Below are 15,018 nucleotides of genomic sequence, written 5' to 3'. Positions count from 1 at the left end.
GGGCCTGAATATGGTGGGTCTGAACTTAACACACAGTTACAGCACAAACAGTGTAATAACATCTACCACTTCCCAGTCCTTCCACCTTGAGAAATCCCGAAGAACATAATAAACCAAACGTTCACCTTCTCACCCATGTAGCTCAGGAGCACACAGGTGCACACACACAGGTACCTGCCTGCACTAAGCTGCTCAGGGTCCTCAAGATGAAGGGGTAAGTCACAGAAGTCTGCAAAATATTGAACTACAAATATTGAGAGACATTCATATACGTGCAACATGGTTGATATTATTCTTTTACAACTCTTAGGGGAAAGCAAAAACAACCAACCCTGAAGAAATACTTGCGGATGTCCTGCTGATGGAAACTGAGAAGAGAGACCCCCTGCCTCACACCCTGCAGAAGGGCACACTCGTCTGTTCAACACGCAAGAGTGGGACACAAGGAATATTCTGTGCTACGGAAACAATCCACCTTCCTGCAGAAGGACAGACTATCATCTCAGACCCTGGGACTAGGGCTCCTGTACCGGGGGGAGCCAAATAAATGAATAAAATGTTAATACCAGGGGCCTCAATTCTGCAGCCTGGGTGCCAACCAGCAGAGCACAGCAGCAACACACGCTGCCCCCTGCACTTGTTTGCTGTGCACTCGGGAGAGCACTTAAGCACATGCTTAACTTTGAGCATGCCGACAATCTTACTGGAAAGAAGACAACCTGAAGCATGTAGTTAAGTGCTTTGCTGAATCAGGGCCTAAATAAATGAATCTGGTTCACAGGTTTATCGAGGCTGGGAGGCCAGCAAACACAGGCAGCAGTCATCGCATTTCAGCTTACGTGATCGCAGTCCAGAGGAGCACGAGCTAGGCTTTTCTGCAAGTTAACAAATAGAGTTCTGTCAATGTTTGGATTGCTGCAAATTCCCTCTACATGTGGCCACGGGGAAAGCTGAAAACGCATGCACACAGGGCTGACATCACACCCGGTGCTGTATACTGCTGCAGCAAGGCTCCCGCGCATGCCGCCGAAGAGTAACACACATCAGTCAGGAACCCGCCACTGACACTATAAAGCTTCAGTTCTCCATGTTTCAACTCCTGGCAGCAAAAATTGCAACCATTCTCACCACGATGCATCTTTACAATTCCCTTATATTACCCTTTTTTTTTTGGGGGGGTGGAGGGGGGAACTGGCATTTTATTCACTTTGTTCTCCCGCTCATTTCAAATGGGAGAAATAAAAGCATCCATGCCAAAACCAACACACAACAAAGATAAAAAGTAGCTCCAGAAAACACAGGCTTTGTTAGCGTGCAGGAAATACAACAAAGGGTAGGTGCTGCCTTTTGAACCCTTCCCAGCGCTGCTGCTCAGCAAGCCAGATCTGTCTGGCAGAGCTCATCTTCTCCGCTACCAGATGGGCCAATCTCGTTTCAACGGCATCAAAGCTGGAGAAAGCAGCAGAGCAGAGAGAAAAGCCCGTGGTCTTTACCCTTGTAAGGAAACTATAATATCCCTGAAGCCCCTGCTCCAGGGCCACTTGCTGGGCCAGGCTCTAATTGCCTGAGATGCAGGAGGATGGGGCTTGCTCCAGATGTCAGATCCAGCCTTGTAGCTACCAAAGGGAAAGGGAACAAGGGCAGTCTGAGGAGCAAGGGTCACGCCGGGGCTCGTCTCTGGTGGGACTGAGATGCTCTCGCTGCTTGAGGTAACATGAGAACGAGCGTATTCACTTGACGCTTGAATACCTCCTCCTTTCCATGAAACCAATCCGCTTCAACTGACACCCCCTATGAATGTCAACTTGCGAGGACGCTTCCTGACAGCCACGTTCAGAGATGGTAATTTACGTGACAGGGTGGGTTCAAGCTGCTCCCAAGCGTAAATGATGCTATTTAAAGAGATTTTTTTTTTTTTTTGAGAAGAAAAAAATGACTCAGTAGAAGTGGCAAGGTGGGTTCCTTATTTGTTGTTCCTCAAGGATTTCCGGGTCACGACTGCTCAGATGGGAAGCAAAAGTGCTGTCGTGGTGAGGACAGTCCTGGTGAGTGAGAACAGCAGCTATTCCCCTTCACCTGGAATGGAATAGGGACAGTGCGGAGACACTGGAACTTTCCCAAAGCCAAGTTCCAGCCGTGCCCTTCCTTTAGCGTAAGTGATGCTGTCCATGCTCCTCTCCTCAACACAAACCACCAGCAAATGACAGAGGATTGGAGGACCCGCTCTGCCGAGTCCGAGCTCAGCCCTATACTGCCAGGCTGCAGCACGCTTTACCCAGTTTTGCAAGTTATGGTCGATGAAAGCTCAAACCCAGCCAGCCTGGATGGACGGACACCCTGGAGGCACAGCAACAGAGAAAATGTGCTCTTAAGCTTGCAAAATTCAGACCTCAAATCTTTCACCAATTCCACTACAACTTACATCCCATCCCTGAACTATTAATGTTCTCTGACTGTCTAGATGTTGTTGGAGCCAAAAAAGACTTTTTTTTTTTTTATGGCCTTTCCTCAAAGCACTAAATTCAGCTGGCAGCACAAACGACACTCTCACTCATCAGTCCTTGCACCTTTGAGGTGATTCTGTAATGTCAGCTTTTCATTGCACCTTAATGGGTACAGAAGAGCTTGGTGGACCCACCACCCCCTCCTCGATAAGCCATAATGGAGAACTCCTCACTCAAACAGCAGTGAGACGTTGCCATTATCAAAAAATCTTCCAAATAAATGCTCTGTTCCTGGAAACACTGCATGGCAAAGAGAAATGGGAACAATGAAAATAGCACATTGAACTGTTTTGTTCTGAAAGAGAAACAAAAGTCTAAGAGAATACCACCACCATCCAACAGCATTTCCACATTCCCATGGAAAACCAAGTCTGAGCATCTTCCCCAGCCCTTTCTTTCTCCTCCACTTTCACAGCAGTAACAAAGAAGAACACATGAAGCTGCATCCTTACTCTTCAAAGAAACCAAAAAGGTATACACAAGGGCAAGATTTTACTGGGGAATGCTATATTGGTACATTTATTGGCAGTGATGCATGAGAAAAGATAATCCACATTTGTGGGGAGCTTTCAGAGTCAGTGAGGAGGAAAAAGAAAAAAAAGAAAAAAAAAAAAGAAAAAATCTTCATTTAGGACCCACCGAGCCAGGAACACGATGACATTAGTTCAGTTGGCTGACATTAGAGAAGCTCGTTTTGGACCTCACAAAAGCCTATGGCAAGTCAGGTGCTGCCATGATCAGATCACAGGGCAGCTCTGCTTGGCTTGGGACTGGTTTAAAAGTGGAACTAGCGAGGCTGTACAACAGCAAAAGAAACCACAAAAATAACACCCAGAAGGTCAAGGTGTGGATCCTCCATTGCTGAAGTCCCGATTAGCAAGGCTCTTATCCTGTATCACATAAAACCCAGCAGCGCTCAGATTCCTATAGACTCCAATTCCTCTGCTGCTGCAACGCCGACAGTTTGAACGCAGCGGGGCTGCCTCCGACGTGGGCCGGCTCCCACCCCCCGCGCTCACACGGGCTGTGCACTTGGGACAGGAGCCATCTCTGCAAACAGCGGCTTCTCCATAGCTTCTCATCGCCTGTGTGCTTAATGGGCTGCAGTATCAAGCCCGAAGAAGGTCAATTTATTTCCTACCGCCTGCAAGAGGTATTTTTGCTTTCAAATTAGAAAATAATATTCTATTTTTCCGCTCTGGCCCTCGTACTTTAAAGCAAACACTTTAAGGACGTGGTAGACACTTTGAATATTTCCTTTGTGAACATTCTGTACCTGGACACTTTCTCCCTCAGGGAACAGTTTACTTAATTTAAGGTAGACCTTCACAGCTATAAGAAAACAAACCTTCTTTTGTTCTTCTATTAGTTATTCAGAAAAGGAGCAGGTTTTCTCTACCATGGCCATGCATGAAAAGTTTCTGTTCAAGGTCTAATCACAGATGTTGGGGGCCGTGAATCACCAGGGATCACACCGCGTGCCAAAAAGTCAACTCAGCCCCGAGTGCCGTCTGTTCAGAAGAGAACAGCAGAACCTAGAAGGCCACATGCGCAAATAAAACAACCCCCTGATGCTGCTGCAATGGAAAAGCCTCGTTGGCAGGACACAAACCCACTACAGAAGTGGCTGCGTGCACAAGGTGGATGTTTGGGCATGCAAACACCACACATCTCTGTGCTGAAGGAGCCACTAATGCTCGTCCTTCTTGCCCCACACTCGCTCATGCTGCTGGCTTAGAGCGACTTTGCAGAGTGTGGGTTGCTGGTTGTGACCTCTAAGAAAGAGGAGCACAAGAAAAATCCTCCTGCTCCTCAGTGGGGAAGGCTGCAGTCGCACATACTGCATCCCACCTCTTAAGAGGCTTGTCTTGCTAAAGCTCCTGGATTTATGGCACCCCAGAAGATAGCTGCGGTGCTCTGTGGGGACAGCAGTGCTGCCATCCTTGGGAAAATGGATCGTCCAGCCTCTGGGTGCTCCCCATGGCTCTTAGCTGCCCTGGCATGACCTAGCCTGGCCCAGGCACCTCCCTTACCTGGAGAGGTGGCAGCTGAGGAACGGGTGGGGGGAAGATAAAATAAAGTACTGTGAGGGTAGGAAGCCTCGCTGCAGAGAAAAAAAAAAGTGAAAAATAAACTCGGGGAACTTTATCCTCCCTTGCGTACATGCAATTCTCCACATTCACGCTCTGCAGCAAACAATCACAGGAAAAATAAATGCCAGGTTTAAGGAAATATTTGAAAAAAATCCCTTTGTTTCTGAAATCTACCATTCTTCACTGTGGACTACGGTGCTCCTATTCCTGCAGCTGCCTGAAATCTTCACAATCTGTTTTCCTTCTTCATCAACCTCCATCACCTCTTGTCCACCAAAGTTCAAAGAACTCCTCTCCCCTTTGCTCCTACGGGATTAGCTCTTCTCCAAAATGCTTCCACAGGGAAACGGCTGGGAGCTATTTGCCACTATCTGCTGGGGATTTCTAACCCAAAAACGCATTACGAAAACATTGCAATTTAAGGAGCTTTTTTGTTTATTTGTTTGTTTTTGAACAAAGTCACAGAAGCTGCTCTGCTGCACCCACACACGTGCCTCGGCAGAACAAATACCTTTCCATAGGGTGTTCCAGGGCAGCATGTGGTGCCTCAGAGGGAGCTTCCCCCTGTTCCGCTGAATAGATTTGTTGTTAGAATAACCACACACGCACATTTTTGTTCTTTTGGGCTTTTTGATTTCCTGCCATCAGCTTATTCGGGACCAGTTACAGAACAAGACCCCTTCCCTATTCCTCTGCTAGGAGCGATGGACACCCACTGTGACCCACACCTGGGGGATATGGGCATTCCTGGGGGATGCTCTGCTGATCAGGCAGCCAAGCAGGAGTTTTGCTTGAGCCAGGCTCCAGCACAGCGCCCATCGCTCCCCAGTTACAGACACGCGGAGAAGGATGCTCCCTTCTATTGGGACCTGCCTGGCAAATCCCTTCTAGCCTCCTATGGGAGGCAGCTTCCCAGTGCCAAGGGCCAGGGAGCCGCGTTAGAGCAGGGTAGTTAACCTGAAAGAAGCATTTCCTCTGCGGTGCAGAAGCAGCTACTGCACTGCTGTGAAGCGGTGCTAAAATCCCCTCCAGTGCCAGCACTGCTTGGGAGGGGTTAGGACCACAATTACACCAGCTGCAAACACAAAAGAAAGAAAAAAAAAAAAAGTTGGCAGGGATCTCTGGAGGTCAACTAATCCAAACCCGTCTCAAAGCACATCCAGCTTCAGAGGTGCATGCTGCCATCTCCAAGCACAAAGAGAGCTGTCTCACACAAAGGGAGCTCAATTGAGTCAAACAAATTTACAGAGGAGACAGGAAAGGCCAAGGCTCATTAAGGCTTGTTCCCCACCACGTAATCGTAAGAAATAGGATCAAGCAGATGTATCCCACAATCTATCTGATTATCCTACTCAGTGTTCAAGAAACCCCCAAGGTCCTTGCCAATCAGATAAGTGTCCGCGCGTGTTTGGGCAGGCTGATGGGGACAGCTGAGGGGAGGGAATGCTTTTACCCAACTGCCCTTCGTGGGATTCTGCTGGCCGGAACGACCTACGAGCCCCTCCTAAGCTCCAAGCATGGCCCTCGCCCTCAAGCCAGGCAATATACTCCGTTAAGCAGGAGAAATACTGAAACAGGAGCCCAGCTCAGCCATTCACCATGCAGCAGAGGAGGCCTGGGGCTTTTGGGAGGTATCAGACTTGCTCCATATGCAGAGGAGACCTGCCCAGGTCTGGTGCTTCATAGGTGCCTCTGCCTGTGCGCATGCATTTGTGCCTGGAAAATCCCACTCCAGACATCTCAATCACAGAGCCTGCTGCTCAAGGAGACAGGTTTTCTCCAACAGGAAGGCATTTTCCACTTGGGTCCCATACTGCATCTCCTCAAAGCACGTATGTGCTCCTACACACACACACTGTAGTTTCACGCACTCACGTGTTAGCTGTCCTACCTGGTGACCACAGGCCTGCAGAAAGAGGAGACAGCATTTGGACACTGGTTTGAATTCTTCCTCAGCTGGAAGAATTCACAGAAAACAAAAATAGTTTTTCTTTTAACATTCTTTGTACTAAGCACTTGGATAAGCCATAAGTAACTTGGCAGCAAACCAGTTTGGTACAAACACAGAACACCAGAACACAATGCAGTCATCACAAAGCCACCACTCTGGGCCAGACAGTAATTTTCCCCTTCGCACAGGGCAGGCCTCCAAAGTCTTTATGCTACTACATTCAAGTCCATCTGAATTACATGATGTGTTAAAAATGAGGACTCATGCACAATAACGAAACACCTATCATTTATGGGCTACGCGGAAGGGCATACTGCACAAAGGTACTCAAGAAACATTTGTGAAATGATTCAGGACTCAGGAAAAGCGAAGCCTTGTCTTATTCCTCAGCTCAGACCTCTAACAGCATCCTCACGTTGCCAATCAAATACGTGATGGCAGAAGGAGACTGAAAGATCGGTAACAAAAGCATCCAATGTATTTAGGATAATTTCTTTCAGGATTAAAAGAAAGAAGTTAGAACATGCAGGAAATCAGAGAGAGCAAACACAGCGACAACTGAGAGTGCATTTTCCACTTCCATATGTCAGTAAAAAATCCAGGGCAGCCTAGTCCCAAACCCCAAAGGCATTATCGTCGTGCAGGTAGTTGCCGCAGGTCACCACTTAGATGGGAAAGATATTTTAGTCTGTAAGTGCCAGACTGGGACCCTGGAAACAGGGGCTCAAACCCTGCTGCAGCCACGGGTGCCACCAGTGACAAGTCACTTAATCCCTCTGCAAACAGGGGCCGTAACGTCCCTCTCTCTCAGTGACGTTTGGCAGATAAAACGCAGGAACGGCAATCAGGCATTAAGAAACTACTATGGTAAAGGCTGTACAAGTACTGGATTAATAGATCTGTCTCAGACCCCACAGTCATCATAGTACGAAATAGGATACAGGAGGGGGAGCAGAAAGCATGCACACACGCACACATATATCTGCCCCATTAATCCAGCAGGCTGCAACAGGATGAAAGGCATGTCCAACAACTCCAATCCTGCTTGTGCAGCAATAAGCAGCCTCCCGGCATGGAAGGGAGGCACTGCTGCAGTACATGCGGGGGAGCATCTGGAAGGTGTAAGGGCCAGTTTTGGCAGCGTACTTTGGCACCAAGTGCCACCCACTCAGCTAGTGGCCAGGCCTGGTGCCCCTGTGGGACACAGAGGGGTTGGGGATGCACACGGAGAGGAGCTAAGCCCTGAAACAGGCAAGGGGAAGTCTAAGTTGCCCTTGAGGCACTTCCCAAGCCGTTCAGAGTTAGTGTGTTGGCCTCTCCTGCCTTCCACACGCCCCAAAATCTGTTATTCATTGCTCTTCATCTCTCTGCCAGGTGGATGAATCAACTTTTCAGGGACTGAACATCCTCTGTTCTCCCTGAGATGCCTGAGTCATGGATGCCAACTGAAGTCCTCAGATCTTCAATTCTCTCCTTACTTCCTGCATCTGTAACACGACAGCCTCCAACTTCTCTCCCCTGTGGAAGTCTTAGTGACCTGAATCACTTCCAATTTCCCACTTAAGGCCCGTGGCATGCTTTTCTTCCAGAAAGCATCTGACTCAGCATGAAACTACTGAACCAAAACCAGGAGCCTGAGAAGGTGGGCTCTAGCTAGCCAGGGCAGATGTACCTATGAACAGTGCCTTCTACGTGCCACCACCCCGCAGCCCCCAGCCACTCATGGCCAGCAACATGCAAACACATAGGCACCCACCCCTGCCTGTTGGGCGTCTGTCCAAGCTGACTTCTAAACCAGCAGGCAAAAAAAAAAAAAATAGGGACAATATTCCCTCAAACCTTAAGCGTGTACTCTGAACCACCATCCATCAATGGACTTATTTCTCCCGACCCAAGGGAAGGAGCTTGGGTGATGTTAGAGGGAAGAGGGGATAGATGGCAAGTGGAGTCTTTGTTTTAATTGGCTGCTGTTAAGAACATTAGAAGGATGTTTGAAGGAGAATGATTACGGGCAGAGTGCAGAGGAGGTAATCAAAGGTGTCCGACGAACTGAATTTATGATGTCGCTTAGCAATCCATCACCTGGCTATCATTCCTACGTACATGCACATACATAAGCCTCCAAATATATTTAGCTTAGGGGGTCTGGAAAAAAGCGGCTGTTCTTGCAACCCCAGCTAACAGCACTTTGCTCCTTGTAACATTACAGAGTAATTTATTTCAAATCGGGGAGGGAAATCAGTTCAGATATAAAGGATAAATTGTTTTAAATTCTTCTAAGTGTGAAGACAACTTTGTTTACTAAATGCATATGAGGGAACATATGCGTACAGCACAAACTCGCAGTGGAAATTTGGCTCCCTGCAATTCCCTGTGATATAGATGCATTTTTTCCAGAGGAAGTCCAATGGTCTTGTTTGTTTTCACCGCTAATAGAGGAGTTCAATGAAATTTTCTGTTGGAAAAGTCTAATGAGGTCAGAATAACAGAACACAGTAACTAGGAAGGAATGTCCTTGCATTTTATTTTTAGAATAAGGATAAAGGTGGGGCCTTGCAAGAGGCAGCGGATGGGCCTGTTCTGGCACACATGGCCAGGCTGGAACACTTGAGGCTGGAACTCCCTCCTGTGAGCTTGAGGGAGTTTTGAGCTTATTTTTGCAACAGCGAATCCCTTGCTGAAATCAGCAAGAAGAGGGTGGAAGGGTCCGGCTGGGAGAAGAGCAGAGTGATGCCTGGGGGTGCACGGACAGCCAGGGCAGCAGCAGCCCGGGGACGGATTGCAGCTGGGCAGCTCTTAGCCACGCTCTCCTCCTCAACCTGTTTCCCTTTCTTTCCTGGGAAGATAAGTGCCTCCAGCAGCTCCGCTGAACCGGGGATCTCTCTACTTCTGCACATGAAGGGGAATCCAAGTTACAACAGGGTGAGTGTTACAACAGGGTGAGGCAATCAAGAGCAAACAAAGCCTGACGCAGCAGCGCGGGGGGCACGCGGCACTGCAAAGGCAGCAGCCAGCAGTACGACAGGGAACAGGATTTACTCTGCTGTTAAGGCTGGATGTCAAAACCCGGCAAGACAGCCTCGGGGAGAGAAGAGACAGGCCAGAGTAAGGCTGTGAAAATGAAAAGGAAGGAACAAAGCTAAATAAAAGAACCGAGGCGGAGCGGGAAGTGGCTTGACCGGGATAAACAGGTAAGGAGGAAAAAGGGTGCATTCAAGAGCAAGCAGGCCGTGGTCTGTTTCCTGGCACCAGCTAATCTGATTGGCAAGGAGATACAAGAAACAGAGGCTTAAATAGCTCATGAGAGCAGATCTTCAGCCGGGGAGAGCCATCATCACTCAGCAATTAACTCCCTCACAGGCTCTGCCCCTAAACCCGAAGTGCAGAGCTGACCCTGCCAAGCACAGCCAATGCAGAACAAAGGAGAATAAGATGAAGAGTCTTTGTAAGGGTTAACAGACAGCAGAGAACAAGCTGTTCCATGCATTCAGGTCAGGAAAAACAGGACTGGGACTTGACACAGGCACCATGCACACGTTGCTCTGCCAGGATCACCAGAGCTGAAGCGGAGGAACAGCCAACTTTGCCCACCAGGAATGAGACTGCAAGGAGCTTCACCTTAAAATCTGCAAGGACAGAGTTAACCCAGGGGAATATCTGGTGGGGGTATAGTTTAGGGAGCATCAAGGCATCCAACAAGACCAGAGGCTAGCATCTCTGCTCTGCTCCTTGATACTCTCTCTGGGAAAGGAGTAAGGGAAGGCTAAGTAGGGGGAAAGCGTGCAGGACAAGGTGCAAAGCACCCTTTCACCCCTCCTGTGCTGCCCAGAGCTGCAGGTCTCCTACTTGTGCTGAAGACGTAGATGGGAACAACCCAGCAGACTGGAACCAGAACCAGAATGGTTCAGGGAGGGCAAGAAAATGCGCCTTGACAGGCAGTCACGGGAGGCTGGACTTGCCCCCCAGCATGCAAGTCCTCAAACACGATGTTTCAGAGTGGTACATTGCCTGTGAGGCCTTCCTCTGCTGTCCTCCACAGGCAGGTGCGGGCAGAGAGGGCAAGCCCCCCAGGCAGCAGGAGAGTGGAGGAACAACCCTCCTTCCACCTGAAGCCCAGCTGGAGACAAGGAGCCAGCAGCACCCACAGATGCCCAAGAGTAACAGCAAGGCAGACATGCACGATCTCCCACCCCGATGCTCTCCAGCAAACCACTATGTCTAAGCCGGAGAACTTCCTGAGCCTGCTGTGGTTTGCCTGCGCACTATTTCCCAACCAACTCCTCGCGTAGTACTTGCTCAGTCTCCCCAGCACTTGTGCAAGCTTCATGCACCCACAACACCCTTTGGCAAGGACCTCCGCAGCTCCACCATGCCTCACGTGAAGGAGGAAGATCTCCTTTGGAGTCCTTGGCCACAATGACGCCCTTATCTCCCTGCCTTCCCCCCGGTTGGTTTTATGATATGCTGCAGTCTGAGCACCGCTCTCTTCCCAGAGACACATCCTTTTAGGGACTTCTAGTATCAGCGATGAAGTTAAAATCTATGCACAGCAGTTTACAAAGCTTATTTTCCTCTTAGATAAAGGGGAGGGTCAGGGTGACACAGAGTAATCACAGGATGAAATGCCACAATTTCCAACGCTTTCTGGGAGCTCGATGCAGCAAGTCTCATTTGCAATCCCAGACTTGGGAGAAAGCTTGCAATTAAAAAAATTAACAGTGACCTTGAATACACGGGCTACAATTTAACTAACCCGCATTCAGGCTTTGTTAATAAAGCAGCTCTTCTGTAGGCTGCAGCACAAAGGCACTTTTCCAAAGATCAGGTTACCTCTGCCCAGCTACGCTACGGTGGAAATTTTAGAGACCTTTATATAAAATCTCCAAGAGAGTGCTCCTCTGTGGACACCTCCCCGCCCGCTCTTCGCCCTCCAAGGAGCAAGGTAAGCTCGAGCCTGGCTCAATCTATGGGTAAGGCAGGGCTTGCAATTAAGCAATAATGATCACAATCACAAGGCATTTTCAAGGGACTGATGACCAACTGGGTGGAGTTACATTACAATCCATTAACCTAATCAGCATTTAAACCTCAGGAACTACACAGCAGAGGCTGCCACCGGGATTATAAAACAAAATGAGAACATACTCTTAAAACACACGTCTTTCAAGGCTCTGGAGAGCCTTACAGCTACCTCTTCACGGATAATCACATCACAGGTACAGGACAAGGTTAGCAAATAAGTGCCCAGAGCTAATGAGCCAGTTTATTCATCTTATCTAGAAGAGAAGTGTTTTTTATCCTCCATCCCATGGTAATATTACCTTGACAGGTGCAGTGCCCGCAGTAAGTACTATGTCTGTCCCATATTCTGAATTATCCCTTTAGGGATGAGAGCAAAGATACATATTCGGGGAATGGATGCTTCCTACAGCCTCCTGCACAGCTCGCAGCATCAGAAAATTAAGCTGACTGGAAGAGCAAAGCCTGATGCTGCCCCTAAAGCAGAACTTGTTTGGTACCATTACTCATAGGCCAGTTAAACTAGGGAGTTTAACTGGAGCCTTTTCTGCTTATTTCTTTATGGATTATAGGGCAAGGGAAAACCAGGAACTTCAAAGAAATGTCCTGGAAATGCCATGTGCCCTAGAACACCCCATATATCCCACTGGCAGTAGCACTGAGCCTAACTTTACCCCTCTCCTTAATTGCTACTCTACCTCTTAACAAAACATCAATTGCATGCCTTTGCTCTTATTGACCAGCTGGGATATCACTGAAACATGATCGCAGTTGGTAATTAGTATTTTTAACTCTTGGGAAGTCTTTTGTATGCCAGTACTTCCTGCTGGGGTGGGTTTTAACATGCTGTCCTCACTCCTTTGGAAGGCTGACTCACCCACAAGAGGACCTTGGGTGTAGATGTCTGTGCACGTGGATGGACTAAGGTCTTAGAAGTGCTATCAGAATACAAGGGAGCTATCAGGTCCAAATGGTCTCGCCTCCATCCAGGCAGATGTTCAGCACTGCAGCATGGATTTTACCAGTTTTCCCATCATTCTCCTCTTTTTGTGGTTTTAGTCGCTAGTTCAGTACATCCCCCAAGCTCCACACCATTTCTGCCCGGCCGGGAACTCTGCCTGCAGACAGGAGGGCTCTTTTTGTCTGGATCTTTGTTCTTTCAACATCGTCTAAATATCACTCCCTTAACACCTGATTTAATATTTCAACCCCTTTAATTACACGCAGTGGAGATTTTATCGGAAATCTGATTATTGTTTGAAAGTCTGAGCATTTCATCCCAGCCTCAGAATTGATCTATCGACTGCTTTTAAATCTCTCATTTTAATTTAACGTTTAACACTTTCTACCCGTATTAATTACATTTCCCATGATCAATATCAACAAACACAGTCTCTGGCCCTCTCCCGATAGAGAGACCTTGGAGACCTTGCTCTGCCAAAACTCTCAAGATAGCTTTGCTCTTGAACACGATGTTTACAGGGCTGATCTCTCCAGTGGGAGAGGAAGAGAAAGAAAAACCCATGAAAAACAGCGGTACTGAATAAGTAGCAAGGTTTAGTAAGCAACACCACCGGCAGAGATGCGCAGGCGCAGACCTGGCCCCGGTGGTGGCACGGGGACTGGCCTGGCCCCAGGACATGGGGAGCGGAGACTCCAGCCAGCTCACCATCCATCTGTCCCACCTCCATCTCGGCTGGAGGGGGACCGGGCTCTGATGCGGGGAGCCACCGTGTATAGGCTCCATCGTAACTCCTGCCCACGCTGAGCAGCGGGTGAGCTGGGCTTGGCCTGTCCAAGAGCTACACGCAAGCGCTGGGGCACGGGAAATGCTGACGGGTCTGTCAGGGAAAGCAAAGCTTTACCGGCTCAGTATCTCCTGGCATTTAACCAGCCTGCAGGTCTAGGTCCCTCTGCTTGCCTCACCACAGCACAACATGGAGAGCAAAGCACTTCTCTGATCCCTGAGCTTAGCAGAAATCTTACTAGCAGACACAAACTGCATGGAAGACACTTTCAAGGAAGACACCCATCACGCTGCCTTTATATCCAGCCACTGCCAGCTCTCAAAGGTGGCTGCTATAAGGCACTGGAAGGGTCCAGCTTCGCCAGGAGAACAGTACCAGATTTCCTTCTCCAGGCCATGGGAAGCAGAATTGGAAGTGCTTGAGGGGAATCGGGTGCTCCTCTTACCTTGTCTGCAATGCATTTGTGTTTCTGTATTGCAACTGGAGATGGAAGAAGATAGCGTCCCCAGTGCCGCAGAAAACAGGAGTATTTGTCCCTGAATAATTTCTCTAGTATATTAAGCACAAGTCATTCTTATGCAAAGGCTGCCCTGTACAGCTGCCAAGGTCAGCAAGACCTTGCTTTATTTGCTGCATAAGGGCTGGCTGCTCAAGTTTTACCTTGTACATATTTTTTCCATGCATTCTCTTGTCTTAGATTTCCTTGCTGCTAGTGCCTATGCATCTTGCTGTCTGTCCAGTAGGTCATGCTACCTTCTCCGGCTGTTGATAATGACTACACAATATCCAATCCTCCAGAACAGTCAAAATTCCAGCAAACCGACTCTTACAGTATGTTTAATTCAAAAGACACCAAGGACAATATTGAATAACAATTTTCAAGGAAAACATGCTCCACAGCTTTTGCTAACAACATCAATATGTTTCTATTTTCAGGGGGTCTTGACCCGCCATCCACTCACACAGCCATCACTGTTCACATTCTAGTATCTACATACAGATGATTTTTTGTGCAAGGATTGCATTCAACCAAATGGCACTGCCTGCACACACAAGCTCTGGATTACAATACCAGCAAGTGCAGATTTCAGGAAGCAGCCAAGTGCTGAACAGCCTGGATCTAAATAGACAGGGTCTGAAAATAAGGCCCTATGCTTTTTAAACTGCAGATACATTCTTACAGAATACAGCCAATGGTTATAGCTAGACTCAGGACTGTCCTTCTCCCCAGTTTACTAAATCCTATGACATTGCAGGGGCAATGGTCAAATTTGGGTATTTGCACAAGGAAGAAAAATAGTATTTTGAAACTGTATGACATCATGATACTGCAAAGGACTCGAACGTCAAGAAACTTTAATCCAAGCAGTCCCTTTGCAGAAGAACAGAGTTAAGTGACCTACCTGAGGTCAGTGGCCAGGTAGGAAAACTTCACAACAGCCTGCCCTGCTCAGGAATCACGCTGCTCAGGAAGCATGCTGCCTTGCTCCAGCCTCTAAACCCAAATCAATGGAGAGATGGCAAGCAAAAATGTTCAACACCTCCCCTGATCTCCCAGGAGCAGTGCAGCAGAGTCCCCCAGTGACAGCAGTTCTTTCTTGCTGGTTTATTTCAAGCTACACCTCACCACACCTGATCCACCACAGCAGCATTCAGTGCAGAGTTCTTGCTTATCAGTGTCTGATGCAAGACACAAGCTTCCA

At 48.3% G+C, this 15,018-nt stretch overlaps 1 protein-coding gene across 14 annotated transcripts in view; it reads right to left on the bottom strand.

Moving 5' to 3' along the window:
• The window catches only part of MBNL3 (muscleblind like splicing regulator 3), a 98,961-nt gene that overhangs the window by 67,018 nt on the left and 16,925 nt on the right, over window positions 1-15,018 (bottom strand). The gene's annotated exons all lie outside the window — the stretch shown is intronic.

The sequence above is a fragment of the Calonectris borealis genome, chromosome 13, assembly GCF_964195595.1.
Source record: "Calonectris borealis chromosome 13, bCalBor7.hap1.2, whole genome shotgun sequence".
Classification (NCBI taxonomy): domain Eukaryota; kingdom Metazoa; phylum Chordata; class Aves; order Procellariiformes; family Procellariidae; genus Calonectris; species Calonectris borealis.
Note: the sequence above shows the minus strand (reverse complement) of the source record. Positions and strands in the feature narration are given on the sequence as shown.